Source organism: Toxotes jaculatrix, chromosome 1, assembly GCF_017976425.1.
Source record: "Toxotes jaculatrix isolate fToxJac2 chromosome 1, fToxJac2.pri, whole genome shotgun sequence".
In the NCBI taxonomy this organism is placed as follows: Eukaryota; Metazoa; Chordata; class Actinopteri; family Toxotidae; genus Toxotes; species Toxotes jaculatrix.
The window spans coordinates 29727738-29742298 of record NC_054394.1 but is presented as its reverse complement, the minus strand read 5'-3'; the positions used below and the strand labels follow the sequence as shown (position 1 = coordinate 29742298).

General features: G+C 42.2%; 1 protein-coding gene across 5 annotated transcripts in view; it reads left to right on the top strand.

Moving 5' to 3' along the window:
• Positions 1-6829: 6829 nt before the first annotated feature.
• The window catches only part of LOC121175525 (C-myc promoter-binding protein-like), a 52079-nt gene continuing 44347 nt past the window's right edge, over positions 6830-14561 (top strand). For all 5 annotated transcript variants that reach the window (XR_005892746.1, XM_041029585.1, XM_041029446.1 and 2 more), the window contains exon 1: positions 6830-7070. The gene's annotated coding sequence lies outside the window, so the exon portion shown is untranslated. The remainder of the gene's footprint in view (positions 7071-14561) is intronic.

The following is a 14561-nucleotide window of genomic DNA, read 5'->3' as shown; positions in this document are numbered from 1 at the left end:
AGTATGTTTTCTTTAGATACTTCCTCCTTTACATTTAAGTAAAATCTTGTTTGCAAATTTTTTGAAATGAAGCTGCCAAAAAAGAGTCATTACTTTTTCTGTGGTCCTGGCTTTGCTTCTCTCAACTCCTTCTGATACGACGACACTTGTTCACGTGTATCACATACAGCGTTTTGTAGTCATTAAGATGCTGAAGGGCTTGGATATTCATCTGCTGAGGACATGTGAGCTTCTGTATCATGTTTCCTCAGGGGAGATTTATTTATGCCTGCCGCCGCTCTGCTTCCCGCAACCAAGGTGCATCCAGAGAGGCTTCTCCTCTTCGTCATATTAGAAAGAGAGTAACCCAAGCCTGGCTTGGTCACTGGGCTCAGCACGCACACACATACACATTGATATATGGATATTTTTTTACACAAGTGCATTTATATCTATGCATTTTCCTGCAGCAGGAAAATGTGGTCATGACCCAAAATGTAGGATAAGTTTTTGAGATTTGCTTGTAACATTTAGACAGGTTAATGCTGAATGTTAAACCTTCAAAGTCACATTTTAAATTCTAGTGAAGTTTTTAAACACGCCAGATATGTGACTCTGAATTTATGAAAAATTTGTTTAAATGCATAAACACATCTCAATGCTACTGTGAAGTAGCATTTTGGCTTCACTTTGTGGGTTTGCATTTTTGAAACCAGTGTAATGTGAAAACCACATGGTCCACACATTTATTGTTTTCACACATGGATTTTCCTGTGAAATCAGCCTTTTGAAAACACCCACAGACACATGCTCACGCTGTAATTACACACCCTCCTGGCCTTGTTGTGCTGTTTGTCACTGTGATATGATAAACTGAGACTGGAAGCAGCAGCACCTTATTTTTCTCTTTCAGTGCTGTTCCTCTTTTTTCTTTTTTTTTCCGGGTGAGACAGCAGGATGTGAGTCAACTCTGTTTTACACTCCATCAGCTCATCATGTAAAGACGCCCTGACAGGACATCACAGCAGTGCGCCTGAATCAATATTAAGAGGATGAAGAGGATGGGACGTCAACAAGATAACATAATTACTTCTTATTAGTGCTGCGTGTCATTGAATCACAAGGCACACAAGAAAGCAGAAATCTACTTATACCTCCTCAGCATCGCACTCCCTTCGTATTAAACACACAGCCTTGCATTGAGACACACAAATCTGTTTCACACTTTACTTTCTGAATGTTGAGATAAATGCTTTTTAGTGTTTACTTGACCTCTTCACATACAGGTTTTGCCTTTTTGTGCTCTAATAGCTGCGTCACATTTTTCAGGTTATCCAGCTCGTTCCTGAAGATTTATCATGTTTACACCGACTAAAATATTCAAGCCAAGTGTCCTTTACAGATTTACTATTCATTGGAAATAGGGCAGATTTACCACTTTCCTCAGTATGAATCCTTTAATTTGTACCTCTGCAAATTGGGTTGTGGTGTTTTTTCGACAGTGTAATACTGTGTCACTGTATTGATCCAAGGAAGGAAGTGTTTTTTTCCTGTCAACCCCCCCTGGGGGGACAGAGGTCAGAGGTCAATGGTAGTTAAGAAACATAACGTAACTGGTCAGGATTCAGTGTTGATGGTTGTGATTTCTGACATTAAAAAGACACAGAGGTTTTTCCCCTTTTGGCTCTCACAGCTGTTATTTTTTTCAGTCACATTTCACCTTTGTTGACATTCTGACCAGGTCTTTCATAATTATACTTCAGCCAACGACCATTAAAAGATGCAAAGAAAAAGAGCAGCTGTGTGGTTTGCTGTTGTGTTGCAAACCACAGGCGGAGTATTGATTAACTGTGGAGCTAATTGTGTGCTTTTGGGAGCTCCGACTTGAAGCATGACATCATATCCTGCTTTGCCCATTAATGATAGAAAACAAAGTGATTTCAGTTGCACTAATCTGAACTTGACTGCTGCTCAGACAGAGAAGAGTTTTTCCTACACGCAGGTTATCAGACAGTGACGGACTGACCACCGGAGAATCCCCGACAACCTTTCAGTCTCTCTGCAGCTTATCGGCCGGCTCACATCCTGCCTGTCTGCTGACCTCTAATGCACGGAGGAGAGAGCAGTGGAGGGGGATCGTTTGAAAAAAAAAAAAAAGCTTGCGGGCCTCTCACTCGTCATGTAAACATTTGCAAACTCCACCGAAAATCAATAGCAGAGAGGAGAAATTCCAGGAACTCTGTATCTGTGCACACAGCTTGTCTTACAGCGGAAGCCTGGGCCCCAGTGACACAAACACATTAGCATAAAGAGCCATGAAACATGGCCTGTGTGGACACTGGGGTTTGACCAGATGCCAGGTTTAATATTAGCTGTGTGATTAGATAAAATTCTTTGGTGGCTGGAAACACGACTTCAAATGAATATTGAGGTTCTCCCTTGTCTGCTGGATGTGTAAACAGTTTGTCCAAATGTTTCATGCATATTAGTCCTAACAGTTTTTATAAAGAGAGATAAAATCTGTGTGTCTGCCAGCCCGTTTTGAAGCTGTCCTGCCCACTAGTGGCAAAAACAAATAAAAGCAGCTTTAATGGTTTGGGATTCTTGAGTAAAAGCAATGATGCAGAAAACTTTACCCACGAAACATGTTTGACTTCATAAGTTTGAACTTGCAGCATGAACAGCTGCTGTCATTCATTTCACCAGACTACAGCATCAATACTGGACGATTCTGCAAAACCCCACATTACATTCAGTGACATTCAGTTCAAGGCCATCTGGTCTGCAGCCATGAATGTTAGCAAGTGATTAATAAAAAGTCTTTACAACGATTCCTTTGGGTGTTCTGCAGGTTTGTCTCCCAGAAGCTGAGGGAGTGAGCAATTCGGCAGATTTCCTGATGAACGCCGGCACTAAAAAGACAAAACGCTGGAGGAAGAAAAAAAACACAAAGTGATTTTTTTCAACCGGGCGACCCAGAAGTTTCTCTTATGGCTTATTTATGATTGATGAAGCATCAGTAAATGATTTATTAAGCACTAACTAATCCCCCAGTCACAACTTAAACTGTGACTTAGAAAGTTGCATCAACATATCAAAACCTATAAAACAAATACTGAGCACATCCTAACGATCATACAAAGTGTACATCAGCTAAATGACTTGAGTTTTCTGCAGCATCAATTATTCATCATATTACATTATTTCCTCTGCATGAGGGACTTATTGTTGAATGCAACAAGAGAAGATGGACACAGGCTGGTACCTGAGACCCTGCTGTGCCAGTGAGACCTTGCAGCCATCAGCATGTCTATGAGCAGAGGCCACAAGCTGTTAATCACCACTAAAACCATTAACTACGCTGCATTGTGGCAGCAGGCGGTTATCTCCCATCTGTTATCTGCAGGCCAGTCATCATCAGCAAGCTGAAGTTAGGAAGCTATAGAGGGAGCAGACATGATGATTACTGTCCCCAGGTGGGTTGTTTAAACCTTACAAAGTACTATTTAGAAATGGAGAGTGAGAGGGAATCACCCTTAATGTTAAATTTTTATCAACAATGCGAGTTGTCTTAATGCCTCAGTGAAAATAGTTACCATCTGCTCAGAAATTAGCCTCTGGTGCAATCTGTGAAGCAGGAACATTTTCTGAGACATAAAAATGGAGAAAACAATTTCACAGATTCAACAGGATCAACTTTTGCCTCTGCACCTTTTTCATTATCAACCAGTACTGAACATGTCTTAGGGTTATTTCACATTTAACCATTGCATTCAGTTTGCTGGAGGAGCTGTGTTTAGCAGCAGTAGACAGCAGGTGACAGCAGTGAGACATGAATGAGGTAGTGTCAAGCGTTTTACACCCAGATGGAGTTAGATATGTCTGAATGTGCAATTTAGTTTTTAATACTGTAAATTTTTTTTTAACATCCTGGAAGATAAGATTTGTTTCTGCATGGTTTAAAATAAGAGCTGCAGGAAAACAGAAAGATGGGAATTTTTTTTTTTAAATGTTGGAAGTTTCACCCCCCAAAATCTAACATTATAACATCCACGTTAAAAATGATTTAACATTAATGTAGTGTGTCATAACAAATGATGACAAGATGAAAGTCAATTTTGACAGCTGACATTTACTGGGGAACAAAGATTTTTAATTTTAAATCTCAAATACTTTTTTTTTCGTATTAGGATTAATGTTGAGAGGGCATAGAATAAGATAAAAGAACTAAATTTAATCCGTAAATGGCCAAAATAAAACAGTAAATGTTTCTTACGGTCATTAGTCTGCTCTTACTTTTAGGATTAAGTCTTAAAAATTCTAATTTAAGACTCATTAAACAACCTGTCCCAAAATCTCTCAAATTAATGGAACTCTGGGGCAATAAATGATGAGATTTTATGGGTAATAAATCATGTATATAAAAAAATGTATAATAAACAGTCACTGAAAGCTGTGACAACAAGTTTAAAACATTATTATCCATAACATGCTTTTTCTTTTGGCATACTGGAGTCTGGAAGGTTACTGATAAAATAAATGCACCAAGAACATGTTTCAATAAAGAAGACAATAAAGTTTGAAAGCCAGTCTGGAAACATTAGTATAACAATCACTGTGCTGCCTGAGCTGCCTCAGACTGCAGCCAGCTGCTGTAAAGCCACCAAGTGTTTTTTTTTTCTGTCTGTGCAAAACAAAGCAGAACAACTTCAAATGTGTATTTCAGCTAGTGAGAGTCTGGAGGAAGGCATCAGATGTTGTGTAGGCACCCCGCCTCCAAAAACCTGCCTCCAACTAAACTTCACATTTACACTTTTTGGCCAGTTTAACTGCTGTACTCTAATGCTTTTACAACTTCTGAAAAACAGGGGAAATACGCACATTTCATAAGAGTTGTTTGCCACTTTTGGGGCATCGAACATCTGAGAACAAAAGGGAAAACACATTTAAAGGATTTATAAGTCTGCATGACGTTGTGGGAATACTTTGCCAGCTCTCCACCCCCACCGACAGAGAACAAACCTCACACCTACTCACAGCCAAGCTGTTTCAACCAGTTTCATCATATATTCTTCAGTTCAACACAAAGTGAAATTGAAACGGGATTTATTCATCCTGAAAATGAGTTGCTGGGAAACAACCTACAAGTGAGGTGTCACTTACAATCAGCAAAATAATTCAGCACTGATAAGGACTGGGAAGTTTTTTAGGAGAATGTGTCAGCTTGCATCATTCATTCATTAGTTTTCCATTCACACTTATCGATTTGAACACACACGCAAGGAGCTTGAGCTAATCCCAGAGTACACCAGGGGCAAGGCAGGGAAACCCTCTGACCGGTTTATGACAGGGCGGACACATTACACGCCAACATCTTTACAGTCCACCTGCACTGTGTCTCTGAACAGTGAAAAGAAACTAACACAGAAAACGTCCCTGCTTCAACAAATAAAGTGTTTCCTCTGCCACAGCAGTTGCTGGCACATTGCTTTTCCCCCACTCCTCATGTCAGGTGCTGTTGGCTCTAAATTAGACATCTTTGAATACATAAACCTTGTTGGCAGTTCAGGTGCTTTTTGAGATTGCTTTGGGTATTTCCCTTTCAGTTCATGTCAACAAACTCAGCAGCCAGAGGGCACTGAGCACGGAGTTCACTTCTGAAATGACATCAGTAACACATCGTGTATTATAGGACAAATAAGCTTTTGCCATATTGTACCTGGATTACCTCTTTGCGTGGACATTTAAAGAGAGAGATATATTAACAGTGAATCAAATGAGTACATGTAATGTGAGAGGGATCACACACAGAGTTATCTCCAGCTTCTCTGCCTTTTCAGCCTCTTTTTGCAGACAACAACAAAGCTCTGATGTTCACTGCCTGCTCAGCATCAAACAGCAGGCACAGTTAGAGACTATAGCTGGTGAAAACTGAGGAGCATTTAGCTGCTAAAGAGCCAGATATTTTTCTGAGGGGCTGATGAAGACAAAAGTAGAGCTAAATATTGGACTAATATATTGGGCTATTGAATATTGGAAGTCAGGTGTTGTTGGCTCTAAATTAGACATCTTTGAATACATAAACCTTGTTGGCAGTTCAGGTGCTTTTTGAGATTGCTTTGGGTATTTCAGTTTTCATTTCAGTTCATGTCAGTAAACTCAGCAGCCAGAGAGCACTGAGCACTAAACATCTAAAAAGCCCAAAACACTTCTGTGTATTATAACACTAGATCATAATTATTGATGCCTCAGTGTGTAAGCATTCATTTAATACTGGTTATTTTGCAGTTTTGTGTCTCTTTTTGGTTGTTTTCCATTTGTTTGTAGTAGTTTTATGTTTGTGGCCATTTTGTGTCTGTCTTTGGTCATAATGCAGCTCTTATTTTCTGTATGTTTGTGGTTGTTTTCCATCTCTTTGTTGTAGTTTTGTGTCTCATTTTTCATTTCGAGTCTCTTTGTAGTCATGTGATTGATTTCCCAACCAGTAACGCTGATGGTCAGTCTCTCTCTTGTCCACTCTCTCGGGCTGTTAATCAAAACTGTATTCATTTAGTTCAGTTATAACTGTATTATGCAATGATGGGGCTTTTCTTCATTTTCATCAAAAAGGGTATAAAAGATAAAATGATGCAAAAGGTAAAAAATTATGAGTAGATGATGCTGAGGAAATATAATTTAAAGCACTGTCAGCATCAGGTAGATTATATGAGACCCATCGAGCTGAGAGAGGCTGGCTGTGTGTGTGTGTGTGTGTGTGTGTGAGAGAGAGAGAGAGAGAGAGAGAGAGAGAGAGAGAGGGAGAGAGAGAGACGGCGGATTCCCATCACAACCAAGATGGCGGCGGAGCGGACAGCCGGCTCGGCTCGGTGACTGACAGGAGAAGCCTCGCTCGGTTGGACGGCTAACTGTTAGTCCTCTCAGAGGAAGAGAGAGAGGGGGGAGAGAGAGAGAGAGGGGAAAAAAAGACGAATAAAAACACCCGCACCGGTCACCTCACCTCTTCGGTACCGACATCGCTGCGATGAATCAGCACCGGTAGGCGACACCGGCCGAAGTTGTGTGAGAGGACCGATTTGACGTTCACAAACGGGGTAAGTGCGAAATGATGAACCGTTACGGTGACCGACCGGCGGGGGGATTTATCCAAACAGCTGCCCGCGGCTGACTACCTCTAGAACAAGCTAGAAACCCCTCATGCTAGCGCTGTCACCGCTGGTCGCTCGCGTTGTGTACCTGTTTATATTTGTTTTGTGCTTTATCTCGGAATTAACTGTCGGTGAATGACAGTTGCGCCGTCCGGAGCGTTTAACCCGATGCCTCCCGAACCCCGAAGCTAAGCGTGTGCCACAGGTTGTTTTGCATTCAAAAACCCCCGATCCCTCAATATCTGAGTCGCCGAAATGCAAGTGGAGTGGAACCACGTTAAACCTCAGGTCATCCGGTGGTTCGTGTCGGTCTTAACCGCTGCTGTGCGGTCGTTTGGGGCTAAAAATAACCCCCCAAAACACCACACTGCCCTCTGCGTGCACATCCATCTGCCTGAGGATATTTCGGGTCTGTTGAGTTTGAGCTCAGAAAACGCCTCAAATTTAACCTTCGTTTTATTCTGCGCCTGGTGCAGAGCTGCGATGATTAATCGATCAGTCGACAGACATTAAAATAATCAGTGACTATTTTTGATTATTGAGTGGCACAGAAATGCTGATTTCAGCCTCTCACCTATGAAGAACTCCCTCCTTCCTCTGTGTTATATTCATCTGACACATCTTGGATATTTTTCACTATTTTCTGACACTCCGCAGAGTAAACAATTAATTGATTAATCAAGAAAGTAAGGTGCAGGTTAATCAGTATTGAAAATAGTGGTTAACTGCAGGTCTAGTCTTATGGCATATGGCAAAAGACACAGACTTCCTCAGTGAGAGTGTCACGGTACTTGGCAGGTAGGATGTTTCGAGCAAAACTGTGCCAGTGCAAGGTGAGGAAACTGATGTGCAAAGGGGAAACACGCCGGGAGTCCGCCTGAAGTAGATCACCATCCCCATCACGGCCGTCACCGCTGCTCTCGTCTGACAGAGGAGATCAGACAGGAGCAGCGGCGACGCCTCCCACTGGGGCTTGACATTCTGGAGGTTTACTTTCCCCCAGAATTCCCCCTCGCGTCATTTAGCGGTGTCGCGCGGGACAGACAAGTCTGGTCAAATCATATATGTGACAAAAATACTCTCAAGCCTGTCATTTGAAAACCTCAGCTTCCACGTACCAGAAAGGTAACCTACACTGCAACACCATAAATCTTCTGCCTGCTCGGCTTTGTTTTGCATTTTCACTGGAGTGTTGGTTTCTTCACGTGGCCAGATTTTGTCAACGTGCAAATGAAAGATGGTTGAAGGTTTGTGTTCTGTCTTATTGTTGTGTCTGATCGTGTTCAGAGGGCAGAAGGGCGCCTTACTGAAACACCAGGAGAGAAAAAGAAAGAGTCAAAGAAGATGTTGTTGTCTGGCACATGTGAGCCAAATGGCATGGTACTCGTAGCCATGCACAGGACCATGGAGAGGGTTTACGACCGTGAGTAAAAGATCAAAGAGACAGACAGCTAGATGGTGTCTGCTGAACTGATTGAAGACTTCAGGTACACTCAGTAACCCTGCTTCCTCTCATCCTGACACCACCCTCGGGGTTAATGCCTGCTGTCCACCTATAACTGCCAGCGAATGACCCCTCCCGTGGCAGCGATGGCTTTAATCCCCGGGGCACAGGGTGCATGTTATTCCCCTCATCTTGCGTAATTCGGTGAACTCAAACACAGCGGGGAGACAGGAGTCTCACTTCATAGAGCTGTCAGTTACAGAGACTGGCTGCTCGCCCCTGTCATGCTCGAGGGATTGTTCATGTATTTCACTTTTGAATACACTTTGACTCGTTCTGCATAACTGCATGTGCTGAGTGTCTGAAGTGAAGATTGTATCAAGGCTTGCTCCGTCGACAGTCAGTGGAAGTCAGAGGGTTTGTTTGATTTCCAAGTATTCCCGCGTTTATTTATTTATTTATTTTTTTCCTGCAGAAACTGTTAACACGTCCCGCAGATTCACTAGATTAAGCTAGTCTCAGAATATGCTACTAGGTTCATTGCTTTCCAGGAGTGTTTTGGTAATGGAGCGGAAGAGGGGATGTGAAGACACTATGAAGAACACCACAGTGAAGCTGATGATGAGGGATTCAGTCGCCTAATTCAAGGTAGTTTCTACGGATGTGAGGCCACAGCTTCATGCTGATGGTCCAGTTATAAGGGTTATTAACAATGCCCTAAATTTTCCTTTAATGCCATTCAGCAGCAACTTGTTGTACTCAGTGGTTTCTCCTAAGAGCTGGAGGGAAATGGTGTCAGTGCAGAAGAGCAAAAGATGTAACTGCTGAAAATGAGTGACAGTCGCGCTGTTTTGCATTCTGCTCTGTTTCCTGCTCCTGTGTGAGCTAAAATTGCTCACTCTGTCTCTGATGATCTCTGTATGATTGTTGACTGAAGCAGCATGTTGGGTCTATAAGGAATCTCGCTCTTTGGCTCTGAGGGATGGATACTGTGCGTGATGCCGAAACGTTTTCTGTTTTTAAACTTAATTACAGCTCCTGGAGAAATGTGGAAGCAGTGGAACAATGTTTACATGTTGCCCGTATACAACAAAGTATTCCCTGTACAGCACTAGCATCTGTTTTTAGGTTTCCTGTAAGGATATTGAAAATGAATAAATAACTGGGCTGTTTTGTTTCAAGCTTTGGTTGAGATTTGTTCTCATGAAATATTTATGCTGAAATATTCAAGTCCACTAAAATCACAGATGTTTTTCTTTTAAGCTTTTTGGAGATAAATCTTAATATCATTCCTTTTTTTAAAATATTGGCGTTACTGTCTTACCTGAACACAGGTAAATAAACTAACAATACACTGTCTATACTTTGATACAAGATGAAACTTGAGATGTTCTGAGCTGATGCTGAGGATCGGTGTCATGGCTGATCCGTTCAAGCTTAAAAGATGCTGATCAACATCTGATCCCTTCATTACTGCTGTGTTTCATGCATCTCAGCCTGCCAGTGTATCGGCTTCTCTACTTTAAGACAGCTGGGCTCTACAGAGCGGCATCCCGCTGCCCAAGCCAGTGAAAGTTAGTGTGTGTGACTCTGAGGCTGGAAAAACACAGATTCACTGAGCTCCAGTGCTAATAATCATTAACAAAGCACAGCAGAAAACGTTCAGCTCGCAGGTTCTTATTTTAGCCCGAGCTGAGCGTCACTTTTGCCAGTTAGAATTACAAATGTCGCCGGTGGTACGTTACGTCAGCTGTCACTAATTAATGTTAATTCTGTGAGTAACCTGATGTCAGGCCTGAAGTAAACTTAGCTTTTGTCAGCTTGTGTGATCTCTGCACTTGTCACTGACAGTTTGCGTGCTAAGAACCTCCACTCTGTTAAACCTCTGTACAACCACAGGTCAACTGAATGTTTCCGAACAACCATTCATATCACATCAGTAAGTTAAGCTTGTAAACATTTTGAGACATGATCCTCAGTATTTGGATCAAGAAGTTCAAATAAATAAGGTGGGTGAGATTAAGTCGTTTACGGCTGTGCCAGAGACAAGATATTTAATCAGCATTTAAGGAATGTAAATACAGATATTGGATTGGACACAGTAATGGCAGATACCCAATATTAAAGGACTTGGATCTGGATTGGGGCCAAAAAAAACTTGATCTTCTCTGTAAAAACCCTCAACAAAATAAGCCAAACTCTGATAGGTGTGTAGGAAATGAATCAATTTATTGAAAAACAAAAAACTAAGAGTTTTATCAAGAATTTGATGCCAAGTTTGGAGGTTTTGATACGCACTGCTACAGACACCAATATACTGAAAAAGTACAGAGGCTCGATAATGATAATAATACTTGTTGGAAGGAGAACTGATGTTTCAGTGATGTGAAGAAGTCTTTGATAGAAGCAGGATTTAGTGTCAGGCTGAGGGTCACAGCACAGCGTGGATTCTATGCAAAGTTTGTTCAAAAGGAGAAACTGTATCAGAGAAGAAAAGCTTCCATTGATTTGCATGCAGAACAACTGAGAACGGGATTACATGTTCCCAGGGAATACCATCCACAAACACTAATTAGCTGTAAGCTCAGGGCATTGTCTGCAGGGAGAAAGGCGGGATGTGTCCTCGGTTGGTGGGTGGCATCTGGCGTGAGACAAGATGGATTTGGACGTTGGGTACCGATCTCATCACAAAGTCATCTGTCCGAACACCGAAACCCATTTCACTGGGCTGAGCTGTTAGTGCTTTTTCTCTGTGGAAGATTATGCAGCAGTCTGCAGTGGAATAGTCATGAGAATTGATTGAGCCCTCGAGGAGCCGGACTGGTGCTCAGGCCGAAGAGATAGATTGGGAAGATGTGAAAAAGTGTTTCAGTTTCAGAAACAGTGTTGGGCAAAGGTGCTTGAAAACTGTGAGCGGGTTATGCATTACACATTACTCACTGAAAACGTAATGACTTCACTAATTACTGAGCGGCAAAAAGTAATCTGTTACATTACTCATTACTTAAGTTATTCAGCTGTCAGCTCCGTCACAGGTGCTTTATAAACAAATCCAAATCCTCCACGCCCATCACGCTGCAGTTTAACGAGCAGGCAGACCCACAGTTTATTTATTCACTGACCATCCTGCAGTTGGTTTTTCCTCGGTGACTGCACTCAGCTCTCCAGAAGAACACACACCGAAGGTACACACACCTGTGGAGGACGTTTTCTGTAACTTCTGATTCATAATATGAAATAAAACAAAGCCCATGACAACAAATCTTATGGACAGAACTACATTCATATGTTCTGAAGTATGCACGTGTTTTCTTTGCTAATTTACATTTAAGTCTGAGGAAACTTCTAGTTTAGTTGATTTAACTAAAACTTTCTTGGATGTAGGTGTGTCACACTCAAGGCTCCACTGGTGGAGGCTGTAATTGTCTGATTCCCACATTATTCTGCTGCTGCTGCTGCTGCTGTGTGGTCTACTGGGTTCACAAGGGTAAAGGATTATTCCCCACGTCTTTTTTTTTTCTAACCATTCAGACAGAAAAGGGTGCTAATCATTAAGGAGACAAAAGACATCACTAAAAAGAAACTGCCAGACTCCAAAGTTAACAAGCTGCAAATAAAAAGAGGTCGCACTGGAAAACAAACGTGCATGTTTATACAAAGCACTTTGTCTCCACTGAAGGCAAAACACCAGCCTTAAGAACGGTTTTCTGCCAACGAGGGAATTAAAAGATCAGGCTGGGAGAGTCGGCTGGTCGGTGAGATCTGGTTTCCCGGAGACATGGCATTAATTCCCACAGGTCTCTGCATTAGCACTTCCCTGTGCTAATACTGTACGCGGAGCCAGCATGGCAACATCTTGTATAATGTTGAAGCCTGGGAATTCTTATCCCAGAATTTACCTTGATATCTGTATCCCAGAAAGTGACCATGAAATACATCTGAGGTGATTTTCACAGTGCAGCAGTTTTTTTCTGGATAACACTGGCTGATAGTTGCTAACATTATTGTCGCTGATGTGCAGTGGAAAATCTGTAAAATGAAAAATAAGTTATGCAGGAGCCTCAGCAGACGTTTTCCTCCGATTTCCAAGCCGGTATTCCTGAATTCAGACCGCAGGTGGAACATCGAGTGCTAGAACAAAACGTCCAGTGACAAACGGGCCTGTACCTCAGGTCACTGAAACAACTGGACCTCATTCTGCATTGCACTGATTCTTGTGACTTATCCCAAAGCCCCACCAGATGTGACATGTCGGCAGTGTTTTAAGCACGACTGAAGCATCCATCCGTTCACTCACTGGCTCTTATCTCTGTCACTGCCAGTCAGCAGCGTCTCTTTTGCCTGCACAGCTCCTGATCAGAGCCGATATTAGCTCATTGCACATGTAAGGCTGCCCCCCCACCAGAAGTCAAATGAGTCGAGTCATCAGTCGATAAGACCTTGAGTCAACTCTTGTTTTGTCAGCCTAGTCACTGTACTTCTGCGCGACAGTACACAAAACAATGCAGGAGCAGCAACACAAACAAGACGTCAGTGTTAACGCTGAGGTGTGTCCACCCCGCCGTCTGAGCTGATCGAGCAGACGGATATTGGATATTCTGTCTTAGCCAGGCTGACTAATATAAGACATTTCATTTCCAAGAGGATTATACAGGAATAAAAGTTAGTCATAAGTTTTACCTTCCCCACCCACCGTAACGTGACTCATCTGCCCACAATGAAACTGGAAAGCTCGTAGTGAAACTGTTTTTGTTTTGTTTTTTTAAACGATCATAGGTGGTTAACATGTTTACAACATGTAGACATCAGGAGACTTCAGTGTGATTTCAGTGGGTGACTATAGAGAGCCGAAGTCCTGACGCCATTTCACGGCAAATCACGGCTCCATTGGTTTCTGTAACTGGGTGCATTGGTGCACTGGTAGAAGTGGAAGTGTTTTTTCCTCTATGTAATCATATAATGATGTTAATGGTATCAGTTGCTGGCAGGTAAAGTCTGTCACTGCTGTGTCTCATGTTGCTGCATCCCCGTGCATCATGGGTTGTGCTTAATTATCCACAACAAACACATCACAGTCTCCTGCTCATAATAAGAAGGAAAGTTTGCATTAAACTTGAGCTGAATTTCAAAACGTCTTTTCAAATTTAGGTCGAGACCATGCACAAAGTTTTTAAAGGTACTTTGTATGCTCATCAGTGCTTTTACACCGAAGCACGTTAAAGCTCCGTTTGCATATTCATGCTTGGTATAGGTTCGTCCCAGCAGGGCACAAATTGCTAACCCTGACGTTGTTATTTCCGTGTTTTACCCGCTGATCCTCCTCTGCATGACGATCCGTTACATTAGTCACATTGATCATATGAAGGCAAGAAGTGAGTGCTGATGGATGAAACCTCAGCGTCCGAGCCCGAGCATCCTCCTCCTGCTTTGACAGTTGTCTGACTTTGAAGGTTTAATTTAAAGTCAAGGAGAGAGAGAGAGTTATTCTGGAGGCAGGGTGAGCTCCACATCTGCAGCTCCACATCTGCAGCTACACCTTTGCTGTCTTCCCTGAATACAGCAGCAGGTTTTCTCATCCTTTAACCTTGATGCTTGCTTGACAGTATTTTTGTTGTGCATTTCTCAAAGCGGAGAGAGTTAAGAGGGTTTCTGTTTTTTAATAAGACAGAAAGTCCCTTCTCCTCGGTTATGCAGGAGAGATGCGAGTGGAAATTGTGAGAGAAAAATAAGAAATAATGAGAGAAATAGTAGAATTTACAGCTTCTGTGGTTTAATATAGTTGCTTCCCGAAGGCATTTTCTCTTGACTTCATATAGCTGTAAATGTAGTTCGTGTCAACACCCACGGAGATGTTGTTGATAATTAGTGCTATTTTGATTTTCTGAATTAAAACCATCAAAACTTGGATCTGTATTTAATTAAGACTTGACTGAATTTTGACAAAACATGAGAGTAAATATTTTCCACGTTGCACCTCAGGACCACGGACCGTG